Here is a 21,759-nt window from a genome sequence, read left to right as displayed (position 1 = left end):
TCACTCTTTTCTTACACCTACCTCCAGGTCTTGGACCCTTTTTTTCCCCCACGTGTCATCGCCCCTCTACCTTAGTCGGACACCCTTCTCCTACCCCCATTCCTCTCTCTTGGTGGCCCTTGGGTCAGATCCTTGGAACTACCTCGGCCCTCCCGACGCTTGGGTACCCGGAGGGGTGGGGGAAATTACGGGCACTGGCCGCAGCGTGACCCAAGGATGGGTGGGTTCAAGATCGGGATAGCAAAAGGAGGAGCAACTCCTCCAGCGGGCTTCCTTTCCCGCCTTACGCCCCCTTGGTCGCAGACCTTCTTGAATAAGGAGGGGGAGACGAGGGTGGTTTTTCTGTTCTCCCGGGGCCGACGCTTTGGCGCTCCGTACACGCGCTTCCAAGATACGCGAGACCAGGGCGGTGCGCGCGCTACCTCGGGACCACGAGCACCAGCTGGGGCGGGGGGGGGGGGGGGGAAGAGGAAGGAGGGGAGAAGGGAAGTGCATGTGGGGTGGGGGGGTATAGGGAAGGGAGGAAAGGGAGGGCAAAGGGGGAGGGACTAGGCGGGGGCGGGGGGACACGGGGCTCAGGGTGGCGCTGGGGCTGGTGGGAGTCTGCGCCGCCGCCGCTGCCGCCGCCGCCCGAGCGTTTTTTTTTTTTTGGTCCGCCATATTGACGAAGACGGGACTAAGCGGTAGCGAACGGGACTCTCAGCCGCTGTCCGTCAGGAGCCGCATCCTCACTGTCCCCCAGTCGCATAGGCCTCAGCCGCCGCCTAGCCCCTCCCTGCCCCACGCCGGAACCTGAGCCCGTCAGCCTGTCCTCCCTCCCGTCAGCCCGCTGCCTTTCCCACTAGGGAGCGGGGCCGTACCCGCGCCGGGTACTGTAGTTGGAGCCCCAGCTAACAGCTAGGGAGGAAGCGGGGCAGAGGCAGGCCCGAAGCGGGGGCAGCAGCAGCAGCAGCAGCAGCAGCAGCAGCAGCCGCCGCCGGGAGCAGAAGCCGCCGCGCGGGGAGGAGGAGGATGGAGGAGCAGGAGGAGGTGACGCAGGAGAAACGCACCTCCCGGTGCCCGCCCGTCCGTCCGTCCGCCCGAGCCCGGTTAGAGCCCCGGCGCCAGGAAGAGCCGCCGCTAGCGGAGCCGGAGGCGGCGGCAGAGACTGCTGGGACGGCGCGGAGAGCCGAGCACCCCCGGGAGTCCCTCGGTGCGGGTGCCTAGCTGAGTCCGTCCCTTCCGCCCTCCCCCTTCCCTCTTCCTCTCCCCGCGCTCACACCCCCGAGCCGCGTCTCCTCCTCGGAGCCCCCGGCTTCCCAGCTGCCTTTTCCGCAGTCCCGCTGCCCGTGGCCTTTGCCTTCCCCCACTCCGGGGGGGCGGCGATGCCCCTTCGCTCGTCCTGTGCCCGGGCCTGAGCCCACCCTCCTTCGTTCGCAGCCGCTTTCCAGTCCTAGGCCGCCGCCGCCGCCTCGTTGTGTTCTCGGTGTAGGGAGAAGGCGCCTGTGTTGTGCGGTGAGTACCGACCCCTCCCCGGGCGCTGCGCCTCCCGGCATGAAACTGCAGGATCGGGGGCTGAGGGAGGCGGAGGGCTAGGGGGTGTGCGTGTGTAGGAGCGCGGCGCCGGGTCTACACCCCTCTCTCTCCCCCGGGGCTTGAGCTTTTCTCCTGCCTCTTCTCCGCTCCGTGCTCCCGCTCCTGGGCAGGGTGGGGTGGCAGGTTGCGTGCGGGTAGTCGAGTTCGGGGTCCGCGGCGCCTTCGCTCCAGGCATTTCGGAGCCTGCCTGGGTTGCCCGTGCGTCTGATCTCGCGTGTGTCTGTGTGTTTGTGTGTGTTTTGGGCTGTAAGGGAAAATGGCTGACGGCTTCGTCCCTCCCCCTCCTCCCCCTTCCCGTCCTGTCTGGGCCCAAGGAAGAGGATGGAGGCTTGAGCCGCGGCGTGTGCTCCCTGACACTACCCTGGGCAGCCTTGTCAGCCACCTTGCCCGCTGGAGGATCCGGCTTGTCGAGGACCAGCTCCCTTTTCCCTCTCTCCGGGCTCGTTCCACTTGACACCAAACGCCATTACTGAGGTGGAGTGATTTGGAGCAGTGGAACTAGGCCCCAGCTACGCCTGGATATCAGGCCCGAGTCCTCGTCCACCCCCTCCCTCCCTCCTCCTTTTTCTCCTTCCCTCCCTCCCTTCCTCCTTCCTTCCTTCCTCCCTCAGTCCCTCCTCCTGTTCAGATAACCTGCAATTTCTTTGGAGCCCTCATCCTGCTTGGACGTCTGAAGGAGGCTTTCTGTCCCAAGTCCCCGTCCTTCACTGTCCCTTAATTTGTTAACTGAAAAGAATCTTTGAGTGCCGAAACCGGTCTTCAACTTGCTTCAGAAGACCCTTCAGCTGCCCATTTATTCCTGCCTGTGCAAAGTTAACTATCCTAAACGTTAGTTATTACTAATAAAATTTGGTATCTGTATGATGAGAACCTAAAGTTTGGCATTTTTTTAATATTTTCCCAGTGACTGTGCTCATAGACTAAATAGTATGGTGCAGGTGTATACATGTTTATGTGTTGCTTATGTACATTTGTTAAGGTTCCTGTGTTAGCTGAAAAATGCACAGAAAAATGATAAGATTGGTAATAGTCTTTGGGATATAATTTTAGAGTGTGCTAAATTGAGAGGCTACTAAATTTTTCACCACAGTTGAGTAGCAGATACCCTTATGTAGCATATTTACTCTTTGTGTGAATTAACTAAACTTAATTGTATTAATAAAAGGTCTATTTTGGGGAGGAACTTTTTGATTTATGTGAATTAGAATGGTGTGTTTAAAAAGCTTCCTACAAGAGTATATTATTGTCCCTATATGGTTAGTCAAGTAACTGTTACTAGGTGCTTAAGACTTTTTAATTTGTCATTCTTAACTTTCTTGGAGTAATGGTTGAAAATATTGTCTTGTTTTGATACATTATCTTGAAGTATTATGGCTAAACAGACTGGTTACTAACTTCCTTTCTCCTTTAACTTTAAAAAGATGCTTTAAAAATACTTGATGTATTGTAATTCAAGAATTCAGAAGGCTGCCATCTTGGCTTCATACAATAAATAACAATAAATCTGCTAGTTTTAAAGCCTTCTAAAAGAAAGACATCTTTGGTCCTGGTTTTTAAACTTTTGTGATTTAAGTTTCATTATTAGCTTGTTTAGGGACAGAGTCTAAGGTAGGTTGGAAGTATAGTGTCTAAAGTGAACTTAGAATGTAAAGCTTTTTGGTAAGTCGGTGTTGTATTAAATTCTTGAAAGGTATCAATTTAAAAAACTTTAAAAAACAAATTCCTTTCCCCCTACTACTTTACAGTACCCTCTGTTTTTCTTCTGGGGATTTTTTTTTCTTTTTGCTTCTTTTCCAGAGCTTTACACTTTTAACAAGGACTTTTCTTTCTTTCTTTTTTTTTTTTTAAAGTATTTCCTTTTAGTCTATTAGCTGTTTTTAGATCACTGCTGCTGTTTGTTTGTTGACCTTTTAGTGAAGGTGCAACCATAGCTGACAGAAGGGATTAGCCCAAAACCTGAACTTTAGTGATTCTGCATTCTTTGAGTAGCTTGAAAATGAGAATTCTTTCAAGTTCTCTTCCTTCCTTTCTTTCCTTCGACCTGTTCCTGAGAGAACGACTTGTCAGTGTTGGATGTGAAAATAAGTAATTGGAATTTTCTTTGATCCTTTTATCTTTGGTATGTCCAAATACCTTTTGCTAATATTTCAAGGAAATTGACAAAATAATAATTTCAATTTAGCTTTTTGAAAATAAGTGATCTATAGGCTCAAGCCTTTTTTTTTCATTGATCTCTTTTGGTTTTACATCACTTAATAGGATATTCTAAAAGTATTTGGGAATACCCTGCATTTCCCATCTCCTAGAGTTATCTCTTATAAAGAATAAGAGAAGGGTAAAGTTCCCCAAAATTAATCTAATAAAAAAGTTATATGCAAGAGGAGGTTTATTATCATCCCCTCTTTGATTATAATCTCATACATTCACTTCTAATTGTTCTCATTTATATTATTGTCATTATGTACATTGCTTATCTGGTTCTGCTTAATTCTTTTTGCATCAGTTCATAAAAGTTTTTCCATATTTTTCCAGTCATTGTTTTCATAGTTTTTTACTGTATAGTAATACTCTATTATTTAGTGAGATATAGTTTGTTTAGCTATTACTCAGGGAATGGGCATCTGTTCTTTGCTGCCACAAAAAATGCTGTTACAAATTTTTTTTTGGGGGGGGGTGGAGTTTTTTTTTTTTTTTTTTTAATCATTTCTCCTTAGCGTAAGCATTTCAGTTGCTCTATTCACAATTCCAAATTGAAGACTCCAGTTCTTAATTAGATTGTAGAAATGCTTGTTTGTTTAATTTCTCTGTTTTGAGTTTTTTTGGAGATTTAAAATGCATCTTTCTAGTTCACTATTCAGCATTTTGATATTGAAGTGCATGTGTGTAAACTTAGGTATTAAGTAGGACTCATTAGTTATGCTTCAAGTATTTTGCATAATGAATTGAATGTTAAAATTTTCACTTTATGTTTTTGGTGTTGATAGTCATATATATGTATTTAAATAATATACATAGTAAAAAGTTTCTATGTTAAACTTTTACACTTAAGTTCCATGACCTTTCTAATGTTTAGTTTAAGTAATGTATTGCTAACGTAATGTTCTTTTAGTCTTTTTAAAACAGTTGAATTCTTGAAAGTGTCCCTGTCCTTGAACAAAAAAACCCTTACATTTTTGTCCCTTTTATCCTTTTTTGAGCATAGAATATAATCTTGAAATGTTAAAAATAACTTTTGGAATATGTACCTCTTGTTTTTGAAATTGTCAGTTCAATTAGAAGTATGATTGGAGGGTGGGGGGGTGTGTGTCTGATGATATTTGCAGTTATTCAGTATTGTAAGATTTTGTGTCACGTGGTTATTCTAATTGATGAAAAAAATCTTGTTTTGCTTTAATAAAATAAATTATTATTGTAGGGTCTTTATAAATTGGGAGTTGTCACTTTGTGAGTACAAATTTTTTGCAGTTTGGGGAAATGGTCTCATTGGGCATATTAACAAAGGTGGGGTTTTTTTGGTTTTGTTTTTTACATTTATTATCTTTGTTTAGTGGTATGTCTGCGGTAATGCAGAGACAAAGGTTTTGTTGGATTACAAGATGAGTATTTGTTTTACAGTGTTTTGGGTCAACCTGAAATTATAAGAAAGTGACAAAATTCCAGGGCAGGAAAAGTCTTTAGACTTTTCAACTTTAAGAGTATATATTTAGCATTGGATTAACATCAAGCTCTGCACATTAAATTTAGTTAAATATGTAAAGTCAGTTTTGTTTCTACAATAATTTTAATTTTTTTATTAGGCTACTGTTTTTGGTCAGTGCTGATAATTATAATTGTGAAAAGAATGGAAGTACAGATTTACACAATGAATAGATTTTTCAGGGTCTGTCACATGTTGTGCTAATTTTTTTTGATTTGATATAGGGACTATTTGGAAAAATTCAGGTGCCTTAATATGAATATAGATTTTTTTTGGTAAATACATTCTTAGAAGTATTACAGTGGCAATTTAAGTGAGGTCATTTGAAAGATCCATATTGAAGCTCAGAAAGGACTTTGTAGAAGTTTCTAAGCTTTGAAGCTTCTTAACAGTCTAGTTAAGTATTTCCTCAATATGGATATGTTGGTGGTGTCAGGTTTCATTTAAGAGTTTTAATGAAGCTTGTTACCCTTGAAATAATACTTGAAATGTAGTTATAAGTGTGCATTATATTTTGAACTTTTGTTATGGTTAACTAATATCATTAATCCATTTTATTTTAAAGTACTTTGTACTTTTCATTAAAAATATGAATTACATTTTGTTATTTCATATTATGAATCCTTGGTCTGAAAGGACTTTCAAGTCATCGTTTTCTCAACTTAGGTCTTTTTTTCTATTCCTATATGAGAATATTAATAAAAACATCAGAGGCAAAAGATTGGCTATTTGGTTACTGAAGAGCTTCTTTTAGTAACTTCTGCCTGTGTGTTTAAAGAAATGTTTTCAGCCAGAAATTTCATTCCAGTATTTGTTTTGAGCCTCATAATTTCAGTCCTTTTTTTGGTCAGTGAAATTAAATAATTTCTTATCATTCTGTACATAAGAATGCCAAGTTAACTTTTTCAAGAAGAATCCTGACTTTGATTTTTTTCTACATTATTTGTATTTTTCATACATTAGATATTAAAATTCCATTGTGGCAAACTTCATCCAGATATCCACATTATTAATCAAGCAGTGAGCTGTAGTGGAAAATTATGTTAAGCGGAGCTAGAAGTGAAAAAGATTTGAATTATTAACCAGGTAAATGATCCCTTAGGAAATCCCTTTTTTGATCCCTTAGGAAAATCGAAAAATGGGGGTGGGATGGAAAGTGGGGACACCTTATTATTTCCCCGGTTCCCGGAATGGTTTGTGTATGTCAGTTCCTGGAAACTTAGGGAAGTGTGAGGATGTTTGTTGCTTATTATTACAGAGTAGAATTGTAAAGAATCCAGCTAGATATGAGATAACCTCTAAGGTTCTTCATCAGAAGTCCAGGAACTTTTTGAAAATTTTTAAAATTATTTTCCATATTTTATTTTCTGCATTTAAAACCCTTTATCCCTGAGGGAAAAGTCCAGTCTTCACAAGACTTATCAAAAGCTGGGGAGGTGTTTGACTATGTTACAACATACCACACACACAAAAGTAATGAAGAATCTGTATTCTTTGAGTTTGAACTGACATTTTGGTTTTTCTCTCACTTGTCCCTATTGATTGTAGAGATAGCATATAAATAAAAAAAACTTATTTTGTTAGATGGACAGAGTAAAAAGTAGGTTATGTGGAATGTTATAGGATGAACAAAGGAAATGCAACAGAGTTAAATTGCAAGGACATAGCAGTGGATTACTTATTTGGAACTCTTTCTGCATGGTAATACTTCTGATGGGATTTTTCGTGTATTTATTGTTATTGTCTGAATCTCTTTCAGTTTCTTTATGTATCAGATCAAGGGGAATTTCATTTGAGAACTTGAAAAGAAGTGTCAAGTATGATAGAATTATTTTACAGTTATTACACATACCTTAAATTTAGGAATACCAAAATGATAGGAATTATGTCTGCGATTTTATTAGTTTTTTCCTTGGCAAAGAAAATCACCAATGAAAATCAACACATTCTCTGCATTTTTATTGTGATTTGTTCAAGTTCACAGTCAATGTGCCAAAGGATAAATTTGAACCTAAGCCTTCATAGGTCTAAGGCCAGCTCTTTCCATAATATCATTTCTGTCTTTTGTGTATGGTCTTTTCCTATTATCTGAGTACCATACCCCCCCCCCCAAAAAAAAAAAAAAAAAAAAGGAAGAAGAAGAAAGAAAAGAAAAAAATAGAACCTTGTTTTAACTTTGTTTTACTTTTTTTTTTTTAAACTAACTATTCCTCAAAATATATTTTCTCATTAGCATAAAATTTGCAGCATCAGAATCCAATCTTGTGGATAATTAGACTACCACAGTTCATCTTCTGTTTGCTTAGGTCTGCTTCCTTGTTGTTCCTCTTGCCTGATATACTATCCTTCCTTTGTTCTGATTTTCTGAATGATACTTTTAAGGCCTGAGTCAACTGCTACCTTTTCATCAATCTTATTCTCTAATTGTTTTTTGTAAATTTTCTCCTGTAAACTTAGGTTTGAAGACTTAAGTTTTTATACTTCTGTACTTTGGAGTGTGCAAATTTACACATAAGTGTTCAGTAAATAACTCAACTTATTGGTTGAGTGTCTGAGTCATAATTATTCTTTGCCTATTAGAGGAAATCCTTTTGTGAACCTTTGTTGAAACCAAATTCTATTTACATGCTTATGATGCATCCACACATTTTGGTTTTCCTCTCTTAATTGATGAGCATAAAATGCTTTCTGGGTTTAAAACATTTGCTTTTCATCAAATTAGGGATTGTGCTGCTTGTCTCTGAAAGTTTACAAGCCATGAGGCTTTTCAGTTTTGGTGGGAAGATAAGAGGAGGAAGAATAAAATTTTATGTTCCTGAACTGTTAGAAAGATAGGATAAAAGAGAAAAAAGAATAAAGCTTCCCTCTTTCCTCCTTTTGTGTAGTTGTTGCTTCTGCCATTTGATAAAAATCTTTTAATTTAATGAGGAAAAAACCAAAGTGCTCAACTTGTTCTACTCCTTGGTCTATCTAATTCAGTTGTCTGTCTACTCAGGTTGAATAGAAGACCTACCTCCCAAACATTCTGCATTGCCCTTATGATTCCATCATTTCTGAGTTCACCTGAGCTTTTTTTTCCTATGGAGTAACTCAGTAAAGATTTATTAAATACCTACTATGTGTAACATTGTGATAGTCACAGAGGATAAAAGACAAAAAAGGAAATAAACATATTTTACTGAATTAATATTGGAAAGGTGAAAGCTGCTTTTTTTTTTTTTTTTTTTTTGCAAAATACACTTTACACACTGCATATTCTTTTTAAGAAATAATAGCATTTTATTTTTCAAAATAAATGCAAAGAGGGGCAGCTAGATGGAGCAGTAGATAGAGCACCAGCCTTGAATTCAGGAGGACCCGAGTTCAAATGTGGTCTCAGATACTTAACACTTCCTAGCTGTGTGACCCTGGGCAAGTCACTTAACCCCAGCCTCAAAACAAAAACAAAATAAATGCAAAGATAGTTTTCAAAATTTGTGCTTACAATACCTTGTGTTCCAATTTTTTTTCCGTCTCTGCTCTCCTCCCCCCTTCCCTAGACAGCAAGCCATCCAATATAGGTTAAACATGTTCACTTCTTCTATATATATTTCCACATTTATCATGTTGCATAAGAAAAATCAGATCAAAAGGGAGAAAATGAGAAAGGTGAAAATATTATGTTGTGTGATTTTCATTCAATCCCCATAGTCCTCTCTCTGGATGCAGATGGCTCTTCTCTTCACAAATCTGGTAGAATTATACTGTATATTCTTTTAAAACAGCTTGATAAGCATATGAGTGGTATACCATGCATAGTTTAGATTGGAAAATTGTTAAAGGGGGGGATTGATAAAGCTCTGGGACTGGAATGAGGAAGACCTCAGTCTTAGACACTTCGTAGCTGTCTGACCCTGAGCAAGTCATTTAACTGTTGGTCTCAGTTTCCTTGTTTGTATAAATGAGCTGGAGAAATGGCAAACCCAATCCAATATCTTTGCTAAGGAAACGTAAAAAGATCATGAAATGACAGAATAAAGCTACAAAATTGTTGAAGGAAGGGGCTTGGGAAGAAGGAAAGAAGGACTTGTACTTAATACAGCAAATACCTCTTTTTTTTTGGTCTTATGTTCCAAATAACAAGCTTGTTTTCCTCTAAAGTATTTATTTTAACCTATTTAAAGAGGAATTTCTCTTTAGTGTTTGATGCCTTCTTAAAGATTTTACTGAAATCTTCTTTTAAAAACGACTTCAGCGTCATTATTACTATCCTTATTGTAATGTCATCCAGTAACATTCTCAAGAACATGCAGTATATACCCTTCATTTGAACAGATAATTACTAAGTGCCTACTATGTAATGCAGACTTGCAAAAGAAAAGAAAAAACCATATATGGGAGAATGAAACTCCAAACCCCAAATTCTATGTGACCTTAGGCAAATAACTTTTTAAAAATCTCATTATACTTACAATAGCATATTCCTCACAAACAGATCTGTGAGACAAATAGCATAATCATCATCCAAAGTGGGATTCTTATTTTTAAAATTTTATTTACTAATTTAATTAATATTATTTTTAAAATTTCATGTTATACTTTTTCAATTAACAAGTATATATTTTCTTTGCCTTTGATCTCTATCCCTTTCCTTCTCGTAATAAATGTTGTATAGACAAGTAAAATAAGTTTCCTCGTTGGCCATGCTGGTGCTTTCGCTCTTAATCTCTCTCTGTCTCTGTATTTCTTTTTCTCTCTCATCCATCCATCCATCTCATTCTATATCCTGAGCCCCTGTCAGGAAGATAGATAGCTTGAATCACTATCAGTCCTTTGTAATCCCAGGTGGTCATTGTATTAATCAAAGTTGTTAAATCTTTCAAAACTTTATTGTTGCAATATTGTTGTACATACTTTCCTGAGTGACTTTATATATCTAGGAAAATGTTTACTTACTGATGAAGAGGCAGGATTCTTATTCAGATCTCCAGATTCTGGGGTTAATTTTCTTTACACATATACTAAATCTTCTTCCCTGTCTCTTCCCCCTTCCTCCCTTTCCTTTCCTCTCCATCCTTAGTAAAATGGGGATAACACTTTTACCAACTAGCTCTTAGGGCAGTTGTGAGAAAAGTGCTTCATCCTGGTTAAACTCCATACCAATGTATGAGAGCAAAGGAAAGACTTAGGCAAAAGTTCATGTGAAAATTTTTGGAATGTGAAAATTTTTGGAGAGGGAGAGGGAGAGATATGGGGAATGGGGTATGTATGTTTGTGTGTTGTCATTCCTTTAAAATGAAGGGGAAGAGGAAAAGACTGTGGGGAGTGGTTGGGGTCAGGATAAGAATATAATTACTATTCCTTGATTGTTTACTTGATTGAGGAGCCCACTGAAATTTTTGATAAGGATTAACAAGTTGGTTTTGTCTTGACTGAAGACAGGAAGGAAAATTCAGTATCATAGAACATAGATTGAGAGCTGAAAGGGACTGTAGAAATCAGTCTCTTATTTTACCTATAAGAAAACAGACCGACGAATGTTCCTCCAAATCATACAAATATTAAAGAGTGGAGCTGAAATTTAAACTCATGTCTTCCTCCAGCATCCTTTTTATTGCACTATGAGGATTTTTCTGGAATTTCAAAGAAAAGAAATTAAAACCTAAACTAGGGTATTTCAATGAGGGTAGAGACTGTGATGGTGATAGGATTTGGTGGCTGATTGAATAGGGGACAGAGTAAGGGAAATACATGAAAGAGCCATGATAATTACCAAATTGGGAGACTTGGAAAGAAATTTTTTTTTTTTAATTTATAATTTTTTTTTTTCACAGTATATATGCATGAGTAATTTTTTTTTTATAATATTGTCCCTTGTATTCCTTTTTCCAAATTATCTACTCCCTCCCCTCGATGACAGGCAATCCCGTATATTTTACATATGTTACAATATAACCTAGATATAATATATGTGTGTAAATACCATTTTCTTGTTGCACATTAAGTATTAGATTCCGAAGGTATAAGTAACCTGGGTAGATAGACAGTAGTGCTAACAATTTACATTCACTTCCCAGTGTTCCTTCTCTGGGTGTAGTTGTTTCTGTCCATCATTGATCAACTGGCAGTGAGTTGGATCTTCTTTATGTTGAAGATATCCACTTGGAAAGAAATTTGTGAAGGGTAGGTGTTGCTGTGCTTTTGAGGTATGTTTATTCCCTAACAAAATAGCTTTAGATTGCTTTAATTTTTTTTGGTTCTCCTTTATTAATCAAAAGTTGATCAGTTTTTTAGTTTCCTCCATTAGTATTGCTATTATTCCTCCTTCCTTTGAAACATGGAATTTATAATTTCTCTGTTTTAGAAAATCATGTTCTAGGGTAGAATTTTATACTACTAAATTTATATAAAGAGATACAAAGCACATTTTCCATTAATATGCATTTTGTGACATTTCTTTTGATTGTCCAGAACCTATTTACTTCTTGATTCCCATTGTATTTTAAGTGATCATTGATTCACACCTGTGATTTCATTGGTATAGGTAACATGGTGAGAAATACTAATTCAGGTCAACATCATCTTTGTCACTTATTTGTGACAGTTGTCTCTGGTATTGTGTATTGAGATTGGATTAAGAGACTTATATAAGCTTACTATATTTGAGGTATTCTTATAGTTACCAGAGCTAAGAAAATGGGTAGTTTCATGGTACTGTATGTAGAGGATTGTTATCATTTGATAATTATTAATAATGTGATAATTTTAAGTTTTGCAAAATATTTTCTTCATAAACAACCCCATTGTTATATTGTTGCTTCCATTTTACTGAAGAGAAAACTTAAGGCTTTTAAAGGATTTAGAAACTTGTCCATAGTCACATAGCTTAATAGTGTCTAAAGTGGGAGGTGGGATATAAACTCCTTACCTGCATGCTGCACTGCTTCTCATTTGTTAGTTTTGGTTCTATTGATGTTTAAATATAGAAAGAAGTTTCTTCTATATGTATCCCTAATTTTTTTTCCCTTGTTCCTCTTTTTGGAGTAATTCCTCAAATATGATTGTATTACAAAGAAAAGGTAACAAACCATTCAATATTTAATATACTTGTACTTATGTATTTTTTTTGCATTAAGTGTAAGTAATCACCTTTCATAGTTTTTTATACTCTTGGAATAAGGGTTGTAAATGGAAATGATGTGATTTTCAAATAGATGTGATCTTTATGAAAGATCATTAAAGATTAATCTGGGGTGATAATATCCGATTTTTTATTAGAATAATTGCAAACACCATATTTAGTGATCTACACTTGAACACTATACAATATTAATTTTTTTTTTTTTTTGGCTGAGGTATTTGGGGTTAAGTGACTTACCCAGGGTCACACAGCTAGGAAGTATTAATCTTTTTAACATATGTAAAAATAAATTACGCAGGGCAATATAGTAACTAATAACAAAATTGTATTTACTATGATACAGTATCAGTCATCTGTGTGAAGTCTCTTAGTTTACAATTCTAGACTTTTTTTTTTTTTTTTGAATGACAGAAGGTAAATAAGTATCATGGAATTCAGAAAGATTTGTGTAGATCTTCACAAAATCTTGGAAATTACTTTTTGAAAGACTTAGGCCCACCTTATAAATAGTTTTTTGAGAAGTTGAATCACTGATTTCTCTCCCCCCGCCCCCCCTTCCCCTTCCTTTTCATCAAAGAGCTTTAGAAATCAAACATTTGGTCCTTCTGAGATGGGAGTCTTTCACAGGTTGAACTGAAATCTTATGAAGTCTTAGCATTTCACCTTATATCTTATTATGATGCAACTATACCTAAAAGCTTGATTTCATTGCTATTCCATTCACTCATTACATTATAGTGTTGTATGAGCATGATGAATATGGAAGTATGTTTGGAAAAGTTGCAAGTGTTTATGCTTTTCTCAGATTGTTTGCTATCTTGGGGGGAGAGAAATTTGGAACACAGGGTTTTGCATTGGTGGGTGTTAGGGATTATCTTTGCATGTGTTTGGAAAAATAAAACAAAATTGCAGTACTATAGTGGATGCAACACCCTTCCCTGCTGCCCTTGCTCCCTTCCCTCCATGAATTGCTTTTTAAATGTCTGTTATCTGTCTAATGGACAATCTTCTGTTGATGAGATTCAAGACATATTAGGCTTTAAAATGTACAAAATAACTTTCACATGAACAAAATTTTCTGTCTTAAAGAAGGAGTTAGACCAAATCAATGATTTATAACTTTTTTTTTTTTTTTTTTTATGACATGGGACTCCTTTCGCAGTCTGAAGGTCTATGGTTTCCTTCTCAGAATGTTTTTAAGGACATAAAAATAAAATAGGATTATAAAGGAAACCAGTTGCATTGAAAGGCAGTTCAAAATTTTTTTAAAATGGTACAACTACTCAAATTAACTTTTGGACTGAAGGATTTCTAAGGTTATTTTCAACTCGTTAATCAAATAAAATCTTTATATGTGAGATGCTAATGTTGCACCTAGATGAGTTCACTAGTTCAATTTTCTTTCATTAGTCATTTTTAAGAGTTGTCTGAGGGTTGATTACAATGCTTTAAATTTGTTTCTATAAGTTTTCTGGAATTTATCCTGAGTGTTGATTTTCAAGAAAGGTATCTTGCCCAAGACATTTTTAGGAATTACCTTTTTGAAATGATTTCCTTAAGTTTGGAGATACAAAGAAAAGAGGAAACATTACCTGTCTTATAGCACCTGGAACTCTCCTGGGAGAAAATACAACTTGTAAATAAGAAAATAGATAAAAGATAATTTGAAGAGAGAGGGAACACTTGGAGGTGGGGGAATATATTGGGAAAATCATAGCATTAAAGAAATATCTACAATATAATGTAGATAGAGGAATCAACAAGGATTTCCCAAGTCAGTACCTCAAAGATACTGATCACTTATAAGACATTGTAGTGAGTAGTTCTGTAGGTTTGAAGGACAGGGTCCAGAGATACAAAAGCAGGAGATGGATGCCTAGTTTAAGGAGCAGCATCTAGTTATAGCCATCTTAGCTAAAAATTAGTCTGTGGGAAGTCGAAGGTGGTCATACGTGATAAATATGGAAAGGGAGCCACATTGTGAAGGGTCTGGCACATATTACATTATTAGTCAAGCTGTTCAGTGTCATGTTTTTTTACCTTTTTTATTATTTGACTGTTCTTACTTTCACTATTGTAGGCATTAGAAATCCATATCCATAAATATCCAAATCCATAATTTGAGGATTTTCAGTCAGGAAGGACTGTGCTGAATGAGTAAGGGAGAAAAAAGCAAGTGAGGTGCCTTTTAATACAAATCTAGACAAAGTCATTTGCACATAAGTAGGTGGAGTTTTGGACCATGGGAATGACTGTAAATCAAGGACTACTTATAATTGGATGTGTGAATTATAATGTAGATGGGGTTAAGTGGCATTCTGTCTTCTCTCCTCCTCTCCCCCCCACAAAAAAGAAAAAAAAATCCTTGTTTTTGCTAGATCATGGTTATTTATTACATTTTTATATTGTCTGTGTCCAAAAATGTCTCTTGAGTTTTTGGGTTAGTCCATCACTTCTCCAGGACATGGTTAACATTTTCCATTCATCATTAGGTCTTCCAGAATCAAGATTGATCTTTGTATTGATTAGAAATTTAAGTCTTTCAAGGTAAACTTATTTTGATAAGTATCAAATTATTCTCTTTAGTCTGCATATTTTACTTTGTATAGATTCCTGTGAGTTTTCTCAGGGCTCTCAAAAAGTCTGTTTTTGTTATATCACTGTAGTATTCTATTATATTTATAGACCATTATTTGTCCACATCCACTTGATAGGTACAACTCAGCTTCCAATTCTTTTTTTTTTTTAACTTTATTTTAAGTTAAATACAAAATAAGAAAAAAATACAAAAAAAAAAACCCCAAAAGGAACATTTTTTTTTAAATGTCATGTGCCCAGTGTCAGAACATAAGGGAGGATTTAGAATATGTAAAAATAAATTTCCATTTCAAGAAAACATAATAATAAAAGGCATTATATTCATGACAGCTATCTTTTCTTTGCTTTCTTGTTGGTTATTCTTATCTTCTCTGCTGTGCCCTTTTAATTTTAATTCTTTTTCCTTCTTTCATCCTACTTAACCTCAACTGGCTTCAAGTAAGCATGGATATAGTTAAACACACATACATACTCTGTATATATACACAAATACCAATATACATATCTACATATACATTTATACATATGTAAGCATGCATCTAAAACAATATTAATATGGCTGACAAAATATAGATCTCTCTTGATTGAAATATCAAGTTTGACTTTGTCTAGGGTCAATGTTTACTAACCCTACATTTTTTCTAATAAGTGCCATTCCTGATCCTTGTTAGTATGTTTGTGTATGTCTTATTTCTTATCCCTGCTAACTCTTCTGTTTTAATTTTTAACTTGCCTTGCTATTACTTAACCTCCCTCCATCCATTGATTCCTTCCCTGTCTTCTCTCCTCATCTTTTCCCTCCTTTATCCCATTTCCCTTAATCTACATAGTTTTAGCAATTCCCATTAATCTAAACACCTTTCTGTACTCTTATCTTATCCTGTGCCATTTTTCCCTCCCTCTCTATCCCTTCCCCATCGATATGACTCATCATATTCCTATTCCCTCCCCCATTATTTATAAATTTTAGAGGGTGCTATGCCTTTCATGGTATATATGTTTTACATATATATTATTCCCTATTTAATCCATTTCTGGTGTGAGTGGGTTTTCAGAACAACCAGCCTTCCCACATTTAATGCCTCTGTCAGTCCTTAGTTCTGTATCTCATTTGTGTAGCATTACTATTTTTACTTTTTTCCTAAATAATTGTTTTTTAGAGTCAGATCATACTCAGCTCTTCCCTAGTCTTTTTTTTTTTTTGAACTACCCAGTTACTATTAGATATTACTGATATCAAAATTAGACATAATGGTTTATATTTCCACTTACAAAAGAAACAATTTGTCCTTGTTGGGTCATTTAAAAATAGTCTTTAATGATGGCTCATCTATTGTTTTGTTTTTTTTTTTTTTTACTGAATTCAGGTTTGAGACAAAATCTTGAAAATCAGAGTTCATTGAATGTCCATTTTTTCGTTCAGTATTTTGCTTAGTTTTGCTGGATAAAATATTTTTGGCCATAGGCTAGTTATTGTTGATATATAATATCCCTGGATCTTTTATTGTAGCTGTTGATAAATCCTTTATAATTCCAAATGTAGCCCCAGCATATTTGAATTTTTTTTTCTTTCTTTTTTTTTTTTTTTTTTTTTTTGGTTTCTTGTTAGGATTTTTACAAGGTACTTATGCACTTAGTTCTCATCTTTAAAGGAGTTTACACTTTTAAAGGAGTTCATTCATTGGTCCACACATGAGATTCACACTTTTAAGGAGCTCCCACAAGTGCAGGGAGTACCCACAAGCCCATTCTCTGGGAGGATATAAGGAGCCAGGATTCCATGGGGAGAGTCAGAGTCTGGATTGAGTCCAGGAGATAAGTTCCCAGGAGAACTTAAGGGAAGCTCGAGGAGATTCCGAGAGCCATGATTTCAGTGGGGAGATTTGCAAGTCCAGGAGATTAACAAGTCTAAAGGAAAAGCAGCTCTTGGACTTCTGGGAGATTCACAACTAGGATTGACTTCTGGGAAACCCACAATCCCACACTCTTGGAGGCGGAGTCTGATTCATTCCCACGTCTACCTTTGTGCTGGCTAGAGACATTGGAAGGAGTGAAAGGCTGAAGCTGGCTGGAGACATTCTGACAAGAGCTCATCGGGCAACCAAAGAGAGAAAGGCTTCTAAGACAGCTAGCTGAGCTCCAAGCGAAGGAGACAAGTCTTGAAAGAGAAATTAAAGGATCTGGAGATTTGGAAAGAGACAGTAAAGGACTTTAACTCCTGGCTGCATTTTGGGATTATTGCAACTGAAACTAAGGCTGCCTCCAGAAGCTCTCCAAGAAATCCTGCTTCCAGAGAATGATCAGAACTTAGAGAAACAGAACATTACAGTTTCTTATAAAATTTTCTCTTTTATTTGGAGGTTTCAAAATTTAGCAATGAAATTCCTTTGTATTTTCCTTATAGAATCTGAGATGGTGATCTGTAGATTTTTCCTATTTCTATTTTGTCTTATCACTTCATAATAATTTTTTGATTATTTCTTATATTATGTAAAGCCACAGCTTAGAGGTAATCCAATTATTCTTATGTTTTCTCTTCTTGATCTGTTCTTCATATGTGTTGTGTGTTTTTATATTTCATATTTTGGTCTATTTTTTCATTTCTTATATTTCACTGGTTTCCCCTTGCCCAATTCTAATTTTCAAAGAACTATTTTCTTCTCTAAGACCCTGAATTTCCTTTTCTATTTTGTTGGCTTTCTCTTCATAATCTTGTTTTTCTTGAATGGCTCTTATTTTATTTTTAATGGTTTTCCCTCGATCGCTGTCATTTAATTTTCAAATTTTTTAACTCTATAAATTAATTGTTTCTTTGCAGGTAGCCATTTAACAGTACTCTTGGGTAGGGGAAGCTTTTTGCTTTAGTGTCTTCTTCTGAAAATGAACTCTAGTTTTTTTGTAGTCTGATAGATAGTAGGTTACTATGGTTGAGTTCTTTCTTCTTTTTTTACCTTTTTTTTTTTTTTTTTTTTTTAATGAGAACTTAGTCACCACTTCCAATCTTGGAGTGGGGGGGGATAGTGCCTCTCACTTCATTTCAGCTTTCTTCTCTGACCTGGAACCCCAAACCAAGAGCTCTACAGAGCCTCCTGCAAATGTAGCCAGTAGCTTCCCTGCTTTGCTCCTACTGCACTCAGTGGGGATGCTGATTCCTACTTGTCCAGGATTGTCTCTTCAACCAGTTTAGTCTTCCTGTTCGTTCTTCTGTGACTCAGACCCTGGACTCCAATCATGGAAATGAAAGTTCCATGATTGGGACTGAAACTACTTTGGAACCCAGTTAAACTTCAGGGCTTTTTGTTTGTTTCGGAGGGGCTAGCCTGGAGATATTTCCACTTCATAGGGTGGGGTTAAAGTTTAATTTTCTGGTCTTCTAGGGTTGTCTTAAGAGAACTTCCCCATATCTTCTGCCCCATGTCTTATTTGTTTTTCACTGTTCTCTAAGGTGCAATTTTGTTTGTGAGGGAAATCTGGAGAACCTGGAATTTTCTGATCTATTTTGCCATCTTCCTTAGAATCCTTTCCCCAGTTCTTTGCCACTAGAAAAAAGCTTGTAGAAATACTTTTGTAAATATGGTACCTTTTCTTCTTTGATGGCTTTGGGATATGTATATCTAGTAGGGTTATTACCAGATCAAATTGAATGCTCAATTAATTTTTGAGGCATGATTGCAAATTGCTTTCTAGAATGGCCATTCCTATTCACAGCTTCATAACAGTTCAATCAATTTGCCTGTTTTCCCATAGGTCCTCTTTTGTCGGATATACATCACCAATCTTATGGATATGAGATGAAACCTCAGAGTTGTTTTCATTTACATTTTTCTAATTATTAGTGTTTTGGAACATTTTTTTCTTCTGTCTACATAGAGCTTGGATTTCCTTGAAAATTGCCTATTCATTAACTAGAGAATGAATTTTTTTATTATAAATTTGAATCAGTTCTTTATATGTCTTAGAAACTTTATCAGAGAAACTTTGCTAAGAAGAGTTTTTACCTTAGCTTAATATTTTCTTCATTGTCTTAACTATATATGGATTTGTATGTGCAAAATTTTTAAATTTTTTATAATCAAAATTGCTTATTTTATCCTCTGAACCTTCCTATATCTTCTTTGTTCATGAGTCTACCACTGTTCATGGATCTGAAAGTTAACTCCCCCCCCCCCCCGCCCCCATGTTTATCTAATTTGTTGATGTTGTGAAGTGTTTCTAAATCTAATTTGTGTTAGATTGTTGTCTAGTTTTACCAGAAATTCTTATTAAATAGTGAATTCTTTCCCTGTTAGTTGGAGTTTTCTTGTTTAGGAATATGCTTAGGGTTTTAGATAAATTTTATTTTAGTATGTTTTATACCTAATCTAATCCAGTGATGGATCTTTCAGTTTCAGTATCAGATTTCTTTAATGGTAACTGCTTTGTAGTATAGGTTAACTTCTAGAACAATTAGGTCCCTTTCCCCTACTTTTTTAGTAGCCTGGATATGCAGAAATTGGGGAAAGTTCTTGTCATCAGCAGCTCAGTTCCAACTGAGAAGTGTGGAAAATGCAGCTGGATTCTCAGGTATAGATAGATTCTTTCCCAGGAGTTAAATTCCTATAACATTCTAGCAGAGATCACCTTTATGGTGAGTTCCTCTGCCTCACTCCAAAAGCTATAATATAGTCATTGCTATCATTTGTAATGCTGTTTATATATGTAAGTTAATTTTAGATTATACCTAGAAAATCATATATACAGTAGCTGATTTTCAGTTGGATTGGACATTTTGTACCAAGAAGTTTTATCAAAATTGCATATGCATTTATGTAGGTACCTCTGATCTTTTCATAATCCTTTGCATAACCATTATGCATCTGACAAGAAATCATAGAGCATAGATGCAAGTTATTCAGAAACACTGATGAATAAGAACTGTACTTTGACATAGTAATAATCATTTCAGTGGGGAAGAAAATCTTGGTAACTGTACCACCAGTAGTGCCACCAGAAAATATCTTAGATTGTTTGCAACTTTTTATATCAGTTCTAAAAAGTGAAATAATTTATGCTGTTATTTTAATGTTTATATAAGAAAATGTTTTGAGTTTTCTGTAACCAGTATTTAATCAAAGACAAATACTGCCCATTCTTGAACTGCATACATGCTTACTATGGGCAAGACATCAAACTGGGGATACAAAGATAAAACCTAAACAGTTTCTGCCATTATAGAATTAAAACTTTATCAGAGGGATATCTTAGTACATAGCACTCATTAATTAAACCAGTCACTGTGCTAAGAGTAGGAACAAGTAAGTGAGGTAATATAAGGAGAAAGAGCACTAAGCAGTGGTATGTTGAGTGACAACTATGTGAGAATGCTAGCCAACCCCAAAAGCAATCTCTAGAGGCATAGATAAGGAATACAGTACAAATTGTTTTATGCATGTATGGAGGTAGAAAATGGAATGTTGTTTTGGGGAGGAGGTAGTCTAGCTTGGGGTCTAATTAAGAATACATACTACAAGTAAACTGGGCTAGTAGGATAGGTTGAAGCCAAATCGTAATATGCATTAAATGCTAGATTAAAGGATTTATATTTTATTCTACTAGCTGTCTTCAGGAATTCCTTTAGGTTTTTTAGTAGAGTAAGTGATATAGTGTGTTCCTTAGGAAATCATTTTGGCATTCTTGACTCATTTACTCTAGCTTCTAATGGAGAAGATCTTTTTGCTTGTCAAGGCCAAGTCTTCTTAGGGACTCTCAGTAAATCTCCATCATATTGCCCCATCATTTATCCCCTATTTCTCTCATCTTCATTTTACTCATATCTATTGGTTCCTTCTTGTCTGAAAACATGCCCAACTCCTTTATCCTTTTAAAAAACACAAACCAAACCACTCATTATTCCTTAAAAATATCCCAATTTATTTCAGTTCCCAGCCAAAGTCTTAGAAAATGCTGCCTCTGTCATCACCTTAGCTTTCTTTCCTCTCAATCACTTTTTATCCCTTTGCAATCTGCCTTCCTATTTTATTACTCAACTTGAAATCATCAAAATTGATAGCATTCAATCCTCATCTTTCCAAACCTCCTTGTTACTTTTTTTTTTCCCCCTGAGGCATTTGGGATTAAGTGATTTGCCCAGAGTCACACCACTGGGAAGTGTTAAGTGTTTGAGATCTGATTTGAACTCAGATCCTCCCGACTTCAGGGCTGGTACCAACCACTTCTCCAAGTAGCTGTCCCCTTCTTGTTATTTTTGCTGTTAACTACCCTATCTTCTCAACTTTGGGTTTTTTTGATACATTACTTTCTCTTGGTACTACTACTTTTCCTTTTTGATCTTTTAGTAGACTCTGTTAATGCATGGATTCCATCCCCCCAAAATTTATGATATCTTCTTTATCAGCAGGATAAAATTCTCTAAAAATAAGTGCAACATAGAATTTATGTTAAAAGAATTTACTAACAGGTACAAGGTGCTGGAAGATTCACCAAATATGATAAAACTTGACAAACTATATTAGAATGAAAAATTTTTTTTTATTATTTTAAAACATTGGTTGGTTATGTTACTACAGAAGAGTTAAGAAATGGTAATTTTGCTTTTTTTCTAACATTACTTTTTGCTTGGTTGGTGTATTATTACTAGTTTGGTTTTGGTGTTTGAAGGGAAGATGAAAAAAGTGGGACTTAAAAATAAGGCAGCTAGACAGATCTCAAGAGTTTAGGCTCGTGACCTTAGGAAAGTAACTTTGTATATGTTAAGGAAGTTCTTTTTTCC

General features: G+C 36.5%; 1 protein-coding gene and 1 long non-coding RNA gene across 2 annotated transcripts in view; one reads left to right on the top strand and one right to left on the bottom strand.

Annotated features, from left to right (window-relative positions):
• The first annotated feature begins 669 nt into the window (after positions 1-669).
• USP9X (ubiquitin specific peptidase 9 X-linked) overlaps positions 670-21,759 on the top strand; it is a 249,944-nt gene continuing 228,854 nt past the window's right edge. The window contains 1 exon segment of the mRNA XM_074300818.1: positions 670-1,494. The gene's annotated coding sequence lies outside the window, so the exon portion shown is untranslated.
• LOC141561342 (uncharacterized) lies at positions 8,395-15,184 on the bottom strand. The gene is made up of 2 exons (XR_012488029.1): positions 12,642-15,184; positions 8,395-8,583 (listed from the first exon to the last, which is right to left on the bottom strand). It is a non-coding gene; the product is annotated as an uncharacterized LOC141561342 (long non-coding RNA).

This window comes from Sminthopsis crassicaudata, chromosome 3, assembly GCF_048593235.1.
Source record: "Sminthopsis crassicaudata isolate SCR6 chromosome 3, ASM4859323v1, whole genome shotgun sequence".
NCBI classification, from domain to species: Eukaryota; Metazoa; Chordata; class Mammalia; order Dasyuromorphia; family Dasyuridae; genus Sminthopsis; species Sminthopsis crassicaudata.
This window is presented reverse-complemented; position numbering and strand designations above follow the sequence as displayed.